The following is an 11,928-nucleotide window of genomic DNA, read 5'->3' on the forward strand; positions in this document are numbered from 1 at the left end:
GAGGACCACCTCACACACACACTCACTCATAAACACACACACAGATCTCCTTCTGCTGCCATGGCTGCTGTTCCGATTACTCTTGCTAACTTGAACAAATCCATCAGACAGAAGAAAGTGAAGGAATGACAGTAGCTTGTTTGCTGCGACATTCATGTCTGTTTGCCAGAATGGCACCATCACAGGTTGATTTCACAGTAAAGTCAACAGGAGACAGTCAGTGATGCAGTTAATCTATGATGAGAAGCACAGGACACCCTAACGACGCTATCTGAATACTAATGAACAAATAAAGATGTTTTATAGCTGGATCCTCAAATAAAAAAAAAGTCACAAACAATTTCACAGTGCACACAGGCAAGAAAAAAACAAGTTGTGTATTTTTTAATTCGTCTGTGAAAGTTGATAGAAATGCTAAAACAATCAGACTTCACTGTGGTTTTGTAATGGCTGAGCATTTGTCACATTACTGACAATAAAGATAAACTCTTATCCAAGAAGGAGTGCTTTTTAATGTTCATCATCAAGTTGAGGAGGAGGAGAGGAGGAAGGAATCCAATTTCCATCTTTGCATAAAGCTATTTCCAGGAGTTCTTAATCCCTCACTCCTCTAATTAATCTGAATTTATAGCAATGTAAAAATAGCAAGTGTGTGTGTGTGTGTGTCATTGTACTTCCAACATGAACAGATTTGTTTAACTACATCTTTATTGCCATGAGCAGCTACATGCTCTGGTTATTGCATTTCATTTGATGTATTTGTTGAAACAAATACATCATGTGTTCTGCTGTCACAAAGTGTTTGCCCATGCTGAGGTTACAGCCACCAGAGATGTATGCCGCACACATGAAAACACTGTTTTCCCATTGACACAAAACAGACAGTGCTTGACTCTGCTTGGAATACATGGGCTCTGGTGTATGTGTATGTGTATTCGCATCCGCGTGTTTATTCTACGCTGTGTGAGGACATGAAGGGAAGATACTCGCAGCATCATTAGAAACACTCAGATGACAGTTGTAATGAGTCAGCCATCACTCAGCGATTAGCATCATTAACCTCTGCTGCTGCCATTGCTTCTCTAGGCTTCTGTGATATTTCAGCCATAAATCTTTGCATTCGAAAAAGACAAGGATCATTTTTAGCAGTTTTTTTTTTCCTTTTCACTTTAATAATTTCTTTAGTGGCTTTTTACATTATGTCAGCAAATATATACAAATGCGATTCACAGAGCATATACTGTCCATTCAAGATATCATATTATTTCCCCTCCCTCCCGCAAACCCACCCTCCAGCCTGTCAGCTATCCCTTTGACGTCTTTGTAAGTCTGATTGTATCCATTCATTATGGATCAAGAGAGTGCGAGAGTTCTAAACTGTGCATGTAGAACAACAGATACTGTTTACGTTACAACAAACTTATTGTCATAAAAGTGAAAAAAACAAAAGAAAAACAAACAAAGCAGAATATATATGTATTACAAAAAAGGAAAAACTGGGTGGGGGTGAAGTGAATGGAATTAGGGTTGAATAAGAGAAAGATCCTCAAACTATCATTATCCTCTTGGTCTTCTTCATTAAGAGGCGTGTATAAATCCTTGTAGTATTGTATAAAAGGGTCCACGTCCTCATGAATGGTTGCGTAGTCCCTCTTAGTTAGTATTTCATTTTTTCTAATTTTAAGAAATAGTGTCTCTCATTCATCCTGTGAAGCTAGGTGGAGACGGAGCAGGATGGACCTCTCAAGCTTTTCCTTTCATGAGACATGGTGCTAGCATAACTCCAAATATTTTTTTTTTTTTTTTTATATCTATTTTTTTAAAAACTTTGTCCAGTTTAAAGCTACGGGTCTTTTTGTAGTTTTGGCTATCAAATCAAGCCTGTGTCCTAGAAATCGTGTTTGTATACTTCTAAATGGTTTTGACTAACATATTTTGGAGGAAACTTCATTTCTCTGTGGAGTATGTTTACTGGCAGCATTTTTTGTCTTTGTCCACAAAACTTTGCCCACAAAGTTCAGCATTCTTGTACTACACACTAGTCATTGGGAAGTGGTCGGGGTGTTGCAGGACTTTGACCCTGGTGACTGGGATTTGCGTTGAGCATGTGGTTAGGTTTATGCTACAAAAATGCTTTGCTTAAGGAAAAGAAAATGGTTTTGGTTCAATATTGAAAAGGAAAATACGCCCTATGTCACGACTCAAGTCAGCATTGACTTTTTTAGTATTTAATCAAGACAACCATTTTTCCCCGACCATAGCCAAGTCCTTGAGTTGCCTAAACATGGTCAACATGCTTAAATTGGCAGGAGTGGATATTCAAATTTTCAGTATGAACAAGTTGACATCATGTTTCCTTCAAAACATATTTGCAAATTAGCAAATTAACATCATTTTAGGAAACAGGGTTGATCATATGTATTGGTGACATAATGGCCGCGATGGGAACACAGCAACATCACTATGGGGCAAGAAACACAAGCAGTTAGATGATCAAACAAGTTACAAACAATGCAGTTTGTAAAAATATCTGGTTACATACGTTTAGCCAAATTATGTACAATAAACCACTTTATTTGGAGGTAATACTGAAAGTTAAACCTGTTGTCTGGGGAATAATTTGATTTTATTTAACTCTCAGAGGATAAGATAGATTCCATGTTATCTTTCTTTATTTATGCATCTGCCTGAGGCTTTTCTCCTCCAGTGCGTCTCATCCATTCTCTCTTTGTGATATATTTCACTGACACAATGTCCGCTGCCAGCTTTGCCCGGAGATTTAAGACCCCTGGTCTGACCAGAAGGCAATGTCCATGGTGGGTACAGCTCCCCATAAACACTGACCACTTGTTCATTTTCACCCTGTCCTCCAAGCTTCATGGCCATTTGGCAAGAACCTTGACAGAAAGACAGCCAAGGGCCTGGTCCCAGACCCTCAGTCCCACAGCCTCAGCCGCTCAGCCCTGATAGTATTGAGAGCTACACACGGACTGCCAGCTGATAAATGAGCTGACAAGCCTTCTCCCCGTTACTCATTTCCCTCCTGAGGCACGGAAAAGAGAAAAAATAGGAGCATTAGAAAGGAAGAAAGAGAGAAAGACGGAAAGAAAAAAAAAAAAAGAATTGACTTTGCAGCGGGGCTATTTTTAGTAAGCCTGTAATATGCTCCATTAGTTTGAGAGGGTACAAGAGGGAGAAGAGGGCTGAGAGGGGTTAAGGAGGAGCACAGGTAGGAGAGAGGGAGTGAGTCAAAGATAAAGGGATGGAAGAGGTGAGGGCAGCATGAAAGAAAAGAAGCATGAACTTGATGAAGAAAGGTGAAAGAGAAAGATTCCAGAAAGGGGAAAAAGGGAGATGAAGATCACAATAGGCATATCACTGAAAAAGCAGCAACAGACAACCAAGCTCATGACAAGAGAATGCACTGTGCTTGCTTTACAGATGTTTCTCGAATGAAATGCTTCTCTCTGCTTTTCTACAATGACTCCATCTGAGCATCCATTGTGTTATTTTTCCTGCCTTGTTAAAGTTGAATTGTAATCTTGTGTACGTCTGCAGCGTGGTAAACAGATCTGACAAAAACGTTGTTAGGTCTGTTATCTTCCATGACAGGTAATTACAAAAGACATCCTCCACAATGGTTTGTAGATGGGTGTTTTTGTTGCTTTTTTTGCCAGTTCCCACTCTCATACTGTGCGTGATTTGAATGAAAAAACATTTGTTTCGTCAACAGAAAACTAATCTCTTTGACTGCTTTTAAGCAGCAGGAAGAATCTTGGTCAGAGGGATTGATATACCTTCTTTTCACCAATAAGGGTTTGTCAAGTGACTATACATAACTGATTTACTTCACTGAAATACAGAAGAACTTCTAGCTTTAAATAGAGGAGGAAAGCATGTGTGTTGATACCACAACACAGAAACTTATTGTTCACATCCTCCACAATCTGCCTGACACTTTTTTTGAGGGTTCTAGCCAGCCACGTTGGCTCTGTGTGGCCTGTGTGGATTTAGATTTCCTGGCAATCCAGCACTGCAGACACATTAGCAGTAAATAATGCAACATGTTCCTCATCCTGGAACTCTAGTGGGTCTTAAAATGGGAGTCTCCGTTGCCTAGGACTCAGTGACATGGGTGAAACAATCCTTTAAAAGGGCTTCTTTTTGAAATTGGGGAGAGGTCAGGATAAATTTACACTGGTATCGAGTGAACTTTAATGCTTCCTTAACATCTATCATACAGGCTTTTACAATACAACTCAGACAAAGTCTAGTTTCCTATTCATGGTGAGAGGAGAGAGCTTCAATCTGTTGACAGAAGTTCCCGTTCTTTGCCCTCTCCAACCACGCTTCATCACCATAAATCATTTCACAATTATTTGATTTGGGTGGTCAGAGGCAGGAGTTTGGACTAGCATATTTAGTGCCGATTCTACCACCCTGACCACAAATCTGCAGCTTGACTTTGATCACATATGTGTTTCAATAACTCATTGGATTCTTATTGTTTGACCACAGCAGTGTGTTTAGCTGTTAACAGAAAGCCAGTGGGATGAGGGCGAGGGAAAAGGGGAAAAAGCTGCTTACATTAGACATTCTCAGTTATAATCGGAGCACACAACGATGTGGTCTGCTACCCACAAAACCAATCCAGTGACCTGTCAAAGTGTCATAAGCTGAATCTACACAAACAACAAACAGCCTCATGCTCTAATGAACCTGAATGGAACAAACACATTTCTAGAAGCGTCTCTATCATCTCCGCAGGAAGCATCAGGGCTCATTTTACAATAGAAGGAAAATTATTTTTTTAAGGATTTTGGTAAGTATAAAATACATCAAGGTTTGCAAAAAATATATGGCCATGCAAATTCATATTGCACTGAAAACACCTAAAGCTGCATTAATCAATACGAACCTACAAAGAATTATCACACGAATTAAGTGTTTTAGCGTCTTTTGGCTGACAAGGTTGTTTAGTACACCAGGGCTAGACCCAAAAGCACGACTCAACAACAGTTCCAAAAAACAAAGTCTGTTCATTGTAGGTTTGGAACACGGGTAGGCAATCAGCAAAGGCAACAAGGCCAAAAGGGCTACGCAGAGGCAGAATCAAAAAAGCAGATCCGGGGTCAAAAAACACTAGAGACTATAACAGAGAAGATAATGCAGGAACGCTTGCGACAAAGGGCTAAGACGAACTGGCACAGGGAGCAGGGATCACACAGACTAAATACACAAGAGGAGTGAGGGTAATGAGACGCAGGTGGAGGACATTAGGGGATGATGACGAGGACAGGGTCAGGAAACACACAAAGGCAGGAAGTGGATCTGAAATGGTGGAGAGGAGAGTTAGCAACCAAAATAAAACAGGAAATGCAGAACTAAATGGGAAATAAAAAAACCCAAAACATAACATATTTACAGCCTGGTACAAAAAACAGTTTATGCCTCTATACTTAATGTCCCAGTTCATGACAACTGTACGGGGGGTGAATTTTTTTTTAACTCACCCATTTCAATTTGATTAAACTGTAAAGTTATGCACAATTAAGGACATGGCTGCTATGAGTGAAAGGTCGCTAGCTGCTAGGTGGCTTGTTTCAGCAATCAGGCTTCATTCAGCCCGTCTCAGCTCTACCTCTTTGCCATATCCATTTTGGACTAGCCGGGAGTTTGGCGGAGTCAGGCACTGCCAAGATGGCACGTCCGGAGCCACCCACTTTGAACTTCAGAACCGCTCTTCAGAAACCAATGGCTGACATCATGGTAGCTACGCCTATATTTTTTTTACAGTCTATTGATTTCCCTCAGTGATAATGAGGCATGGTGGAGAACAGTGTGACTGCTTCTCCTGCTGCTATTTATCTTCTAATGTTGTGGTTTTGGTTGCTCTTCGTCCATTGGGATTTTGTTATTAAATTTTAGATGCTGTAAGCAGAATATACAGCTGCTGTATTTTGTTTTGCTGCTAATTGAGTCTCAAGTTGATTTAAATCATTGCTAGAATAGCTGTAAGCTTGTATGTAACACCGCTTGCTTTCCACATGACTCAGCATTTTCTTACTCAAAAAGTTCAAGCCTTAGCCTACATGGTGTCAGTTTGATATTGGATTGATTCAGATTTTTCTCATTGCAAGGATGGTATACAGCCTGCAACTTTACCTTTGTAGAATGATGTCAAAATTAATCATACATGTTGCAAGGTAGTTAACAAGCTAAATGGACAAAAATGAGTTTCTCACAGTCAGCCATGTTGACTGTTTGCATTTGGCGTCATGAGTCATAAAACAAATGCTTTGAGCTCAGAATGAAGAATTTTCAACATGGAAATTCACAACCTCTGATTTAATTGGAGCGCACCATTACAATCATCTGGTGAGCAAACGCACAACCCAAATGAACATTAATGTTGCTGTGTGTCTGCTGGCAACTGTATGCTAACATGTTCACCATATCAACTTTTAAGGTAATAATGTATTGATAGCTTGTTCTGCTACACCCAAATTGTAGAAAAAAATGTAATCCTGCTTTGATGTTTTTGGTAAAACAAAACCATCTAGACATTAACCATAACCCTGGTTTTCTTCTAGTACTTATGCAAAGTAATTTACAGTACACTACTGTACTTGTAATTACATTACTGTTGCCTACGGTACTTGGGAAAAATCCCCCTACCATATATTTTTTTAGCCCTTTAAGAGGTTTTGTTGTTACACCGTTATAAATATATTACATCATGATTGTGCAACCCAATCACCAGAAGAAAATGTCGGCATTGAACGTTTCTGCAAATGACAGAAACGTTGAATATATACGTTTCAACACATGTAATACGTATCATATCGACATTTGTACAAACGTAGCATATTAACATTTCTACCCGTTGAATAATGATATGTTATGGTGTGACAACGCTGTGGGTAAGGTCTGGTTAGGTTTAGGCACAAAGACCACTTGGTTAGGGTTAGGGAAAGATCATGGTTTGGGTTAAAATAAAATAAAAAATAAAATAAAAAATAAAATAAAAACGGCCGATGTCTCAATAAGAACACCCAGTTTTCTCGCCAGCTAACCCGGCTGCAAATGTCCTGATGTCTCGCTAAAAACACCCACCCGCTTTTGTCGGTTGAAACGGGAAGCAGGCATTGCTGCCGAGAAACTTACTAACCACCCACCAACCCCTCCTCCTAATAGGAAAGATCAGCTCATATAGATCGCAAGTTAACTACATCACTTTAGAAATGTTGAGATGATACGTATTTTGGAAATGTTCATATGATACGTTTTGTTGAAATGTTGAAATAACATGTTTTGTTGCCATTTTGATATGATATGTTTTGTAGAAATGTTAATATGCTACATATTATACGTGTTGAAACGTAGATATTCAATGTTTCTGTGGTTTGCAGAAACATAAACTGCCAATGTTTTATTCTGGCGACCAGGCTGGATTGTGTTATTCTAATTAATATAGAATAACATTATGCACATGCAATTTTTCCATAGATTAACGCACATTATATAAAGATCATTGTCAAGTGTAACCATGTCAATATTTTGAAATATGCTCCAGCCACTTTTCATCTATCATTACAGTCATTGCTGGTTTCAAAGAGTGTTTGACAGTTTGACTGACTTCATTTGTGGATATTACAACAGCATGTGTGGCAGTCAGATTACAGTGACTAAACTGACATCTTGTTTATCCCTCTTATGTGTAACCATGGACTTTTATTTTAACCATAATCAACCCACATCTCAAATGAAGGCGTTTAAAGGAGGTGTAAAGAGTAGTTTAATCGTCTATCCAGCAGAAAAAGGATGGAAAATTCCTGTATGTCTGTCTCACTGAGTGAGTGGAACTTGTGAGGCTGTGCTGTCAAACTGAGGAGAGAAGGAAAGTAGAGTAAAAAAGTAAAAAGTAAAAAGTAATTCAGGATCCCAGGTAAGTAGGTTCTCCTGCAGGGTGTTTGTAAAAGCTGTTTATACATCTCACCAGATGTTCTACTGTTCTGCTTAAAGGTGGGAAATAAAGAAAAAGTTTCTGTCTCTCCATCTGACTCCCTCTATGCTTTTCCCTCTATGTTCTCGCGTTTTTTTCTAAATGCTCAGTGCAGATTGCAAAAATGAAGATCAGTCCACCCATGAAACCTGCCCTGTGAAAGGTGTGCCATATTCTCATGTGGGTGCAGTGAATTATGTATTCCTCTCCAGAGGACTGTTGGAGTCTGACAAGCAGTAAGCCTTCGATGGTGGTGCAGATGGAATTGGCAACATGGTCAAAATGAGTTTAAATTGGACCTAGAGAATGACTGGCAGACACACAAACAGAGCATTGGAAAGACGGGGGTTGAATAGAGGTCTGGAAGAACGGCGGACTCTCGGATTGGCGTGGTGCAAAGCCAATTTAGAGCCAGCAAATTGAACAGTGGGTCACCACAGTCTGAATCAGCTCAATGAAAAAGTATATTTACAATGACTGGCTTAGAACAATGACCTTTCCACAGATTTTTCCATTAAGACATTTTGGTAGATATAAAGTACAGCAAGTAAAAACCCTGCCCTGAGCATAAAATACTTTTATTGATTGGATTTGAAATTCATTTGGAATCCAACATAAAACATATGATTGTTCTCCTTAACAACCCATTCTTTAGCAGTGACCTCAAATCTAGGACTGGAGCAAAACCCTCAAATGCGCAAATGCTGAATCAGAACCAGCCTCAGAATTGTGTTGTACTTAGAAGAATATAATTCCTTTCTCAATTTCCCTCACAGCCACAACAAGACCCATCATCAACCCATTCCTCTTCCCGTTAGCAGCACCTGGTAGCCAAGTGGAAACACATTGTGATTAAATCTGTCCTTTATCCTTTCTGTTTCCACTTTCATTGCCACTCTTGTCTCCTCTCTATGTATGTGTCTCCTACTCCTTGGTGCACTCTCCATTTGTTGTTTATTCAGACTGTCTTTTCTGTCTGGCACGCAGGATGAAATACTAATCCAGTGGTCTGGATCTCTGGTCCCATTCGCTTTTGTTAATGACAGTGCCATGTGTTACTTAGGGTGGCTGAGCAGAATAGGGACTGGGAATATGTTGTTTTTTCACCTCAGTCAATGACAGACAAGCTGTGTATCGCATCTCTCAGTGAGGGACGGCTTGTTTTTATACAGAAAATGTCTTTCTTTAAATGTGTACAGACTAAAGTTTCTATCCGATACACTCATACAGACATACCTGCATTTATACACATGCACATACAATATTGATGATATAGTATATGATCAATTTTGTCCTTTGTTGAGCTTGTACATGGCATTTCACAAATTTGTAATGAGCGGGAATACAAATGATCTTGGGCTGCCGGTTTATGGGCTGATTTTATTTCCTATGTGCTGGCTGGCTGCCTCTCTGCGGTTTGATCAAAGGTTATCTGAAGCATTGTCTAATTGGAACAATGGAAACGAAAGTGGTGTTGGAAATTTTTATAAACAACAAACAGTGGAAAATGAGACCATCTGCTTTGTATTTCCAGATGGCTTTTTGAAACACACATTTATAACTTGGACTCAGTTCATTGCAGATTCAAGTCTGCTGCTGATATCCATGAAATCCATATATATATAATAACACAGTTTTCTCTTTCTCACCACACTGAGATATTTCCACAAGTTTTAAAAGCAACAAAGTGAAAAGTATGTATACTGGGATGAGGAGGAATCCAGCAGTGGAGTTTGGTTTTTTTGATGCCATGACTGAAGTACTAGCCTAAAGCACAAAAATGATTTCCCCTACTGCAGGAAAGCAGGTTCAGTCTGCAGATAGAATCTTGCTTGACATTTTGAAATCTACTTCATTTACAGTATAGGTTATGCAACTCCATCCACAGTGCCTTACATTAATGTGCCCTCTAACATCAGTGCTAGAGGGACTCAAAGCACTGATAAGAGCTATAATCCAGAGCTGGGCAGCATGGACAGATTTGAATTTGCTCTTTTATGATGGCGCATTCAGAGTCTGCTGGAAAAAACTGCATTATTTATAACTGTTTGCCAGCCATGGATGAAATATTTTCTGTATCACAAAAAACTGCATGAATAAGTGCATAATTCTGGGAATGTCAAATGTGCCACCATAATGCCTCTACTTATACACATGACAACCAAGACGTAAATTAATTTTGGTGTAAATATAACATAGAACATATTGAGCATAAGGGTGAACAGCAGGGAATGAGATATTCTCCAGAAGTAGTTTAAGAAGTTAATAAGAAAAAACTACAAACATTTTACAGCCATCTTTCAAGTCAGGCCATGAGTGTTTCTTACTCAAAAGACTCATTCTGGGCAGAGTATCACTTTCAGCTTTAGTACAGTGAATCATATGGGTAGAAACTGAGGCATCATCTTGACTTTCCCTGTGGAGTGCTGAGCAGTTGGCTCAATAAAATTGAATCCAAAACCATTCAGTTTAGTCGTGTTTATGCATCTAGTTTGTCACAGTGTTGGACTTGCCTCTAGACTCGACTGTGGTGACATGGTTTTCCGTGCACTCCAACATCATGCAGCTGCTTGATAAATATAGCAGTCAGGGCTCCAATGGGTCACTGCAAGGGCAACTGCAGACAAGAAGCTGCAATGCCAAGCATCTCCTCCCTGCCTCTCCCTGCCTCTCCCTCTCTCCTCTGGTCTCCCCTGCCTCACTCTGCTTCCTCTAGTCTATTACTGTCTCCACCTGCCTCTTCTTCCCCTCCCCCTTCTCTTTTCTGTGGACCATTGATGTCTCTCTCTGCCTATCCCTGTTTCCACTCCCTCCCTCACATCCCGCTGGTACTTTTTGAGCACCAAAAGCCTGATGCCTGTCTTTGTTACTGTCTCTACAGCAATTCTGATGCAGTTTAAAATGCCACATTGGTAGCATTTAGAGTCAGGTAATCTTGTTTTTAGTCATGCTAGTAAAAATGCCTCAACGACTACTGGGTGGATTGCTATGATGTTACATCTGTCTCTGGAACATCATCTGCCACGCCCTCTACCTCTAATTCAATGCCTTCTTAACCTGCTACTACTCCCTGAGTGGCTCTCTCCCTCGTTCCCTGTGTGTGTGATTGTCTGCAGGTGTGCCAGAGTCAGAGCAGAGCCACACCAGCTGGACTTCATCTCAATAATCAAGACCTCTACAAATATTCAGGCCTGCCATTTCCATTCTGCCAGATCGTAGTTGCTGCTACCAGTTAGTGCTGCTAAGTTTTGAGCCTCTTTGATTCCTTGCAAATTGCAATTTTTGATTGAGCCTGTTTTCCTGACTCCTGTCTCCTCTTGTCTGCTCTGCCTTCAGCCCGTGTTTCCTGCCCCTTGTCTGGTCAAATCCTGCTGTTCTGCCTTTAGCCCTGCACCTTAGTCTCCCTGGATCTCACTCTGGACTTGCTTCCTCAGCCCCTTTCTACCCCTGCCCCAGCCTCAGCTCCTGGCTCTCAGTTACTAGCCCAAAATTCCCTAGCCTGCAGCTTCACTTTTCCATGCACTGTAGTAAACCTCTTTTACTCAATTCCAGTCTCCTCATTGTGTCTGCATCTGGGTTCACTTGTTCTGCAGTCCCTCGTAACATATGACATTTGGTACCAATATCCATAATGGCCAGAGGATGCATCCTCTGTTTCTGTGATCTATTGACTTTTATCAAGTGCAACCAACAAGTAAAAGTTTTCATTTATCCAATGGATGGACATTCATGATTCCCAGACAAAGTATTGCTATAAATTAGGCTTTCCCTCAACTTTTTCTCTAGCGCCACTGTGAGGTTGATTTTTGTGGTTTTCAGTGAAATATCTCAACTGGATGGATCACCATTAAATTCGGTAGAGAATTTGAATCACCTGACTTGACTTTTAATCTAGAGTCGTCATTTGGTCAAAATTTCAATTC

The 11,928-nt window shown here is 40.2% G+C and overlaps 1 long non-coding RNA gene across 1 annotated transcript; it reads left to right on the forward strand.

Moving 5' to 3' along the window:
• The first annotated feature begins 11,122 nt into the window (after window positions 1-11,122).
• On the forward strand, window positions 11,123-11,721 carry LOC137183805 (uncharacterized). Its single transcript, XR_010928538.1, has 2 exons — window positions 11,123-11,236; window positions 11,342-11,721. It is a non-coding gene; the product is annotated as an uncharacterized lncRNA (long non-coding RNA).
• The last annotated feature ends 207 nt before the right edge of the window (window positions 11,722-11,928 follow it).

The sequence above is a fragment of the Thunnus thynnus genome, chromosome 5 (assembly GCF_963924715.1).
Source record: "Thunnus thynnus chromosome 5, fThuThy2.1, whole genome shotgun sequence".
In the NCBI taxonomy this organism is placed as follows: domain Eukaryota; kingdom Metazoa; phylum Chordata; class Actinopteri; order Scombriformes; family Scombridae; genus Thunnus; species Thunnus thynnus.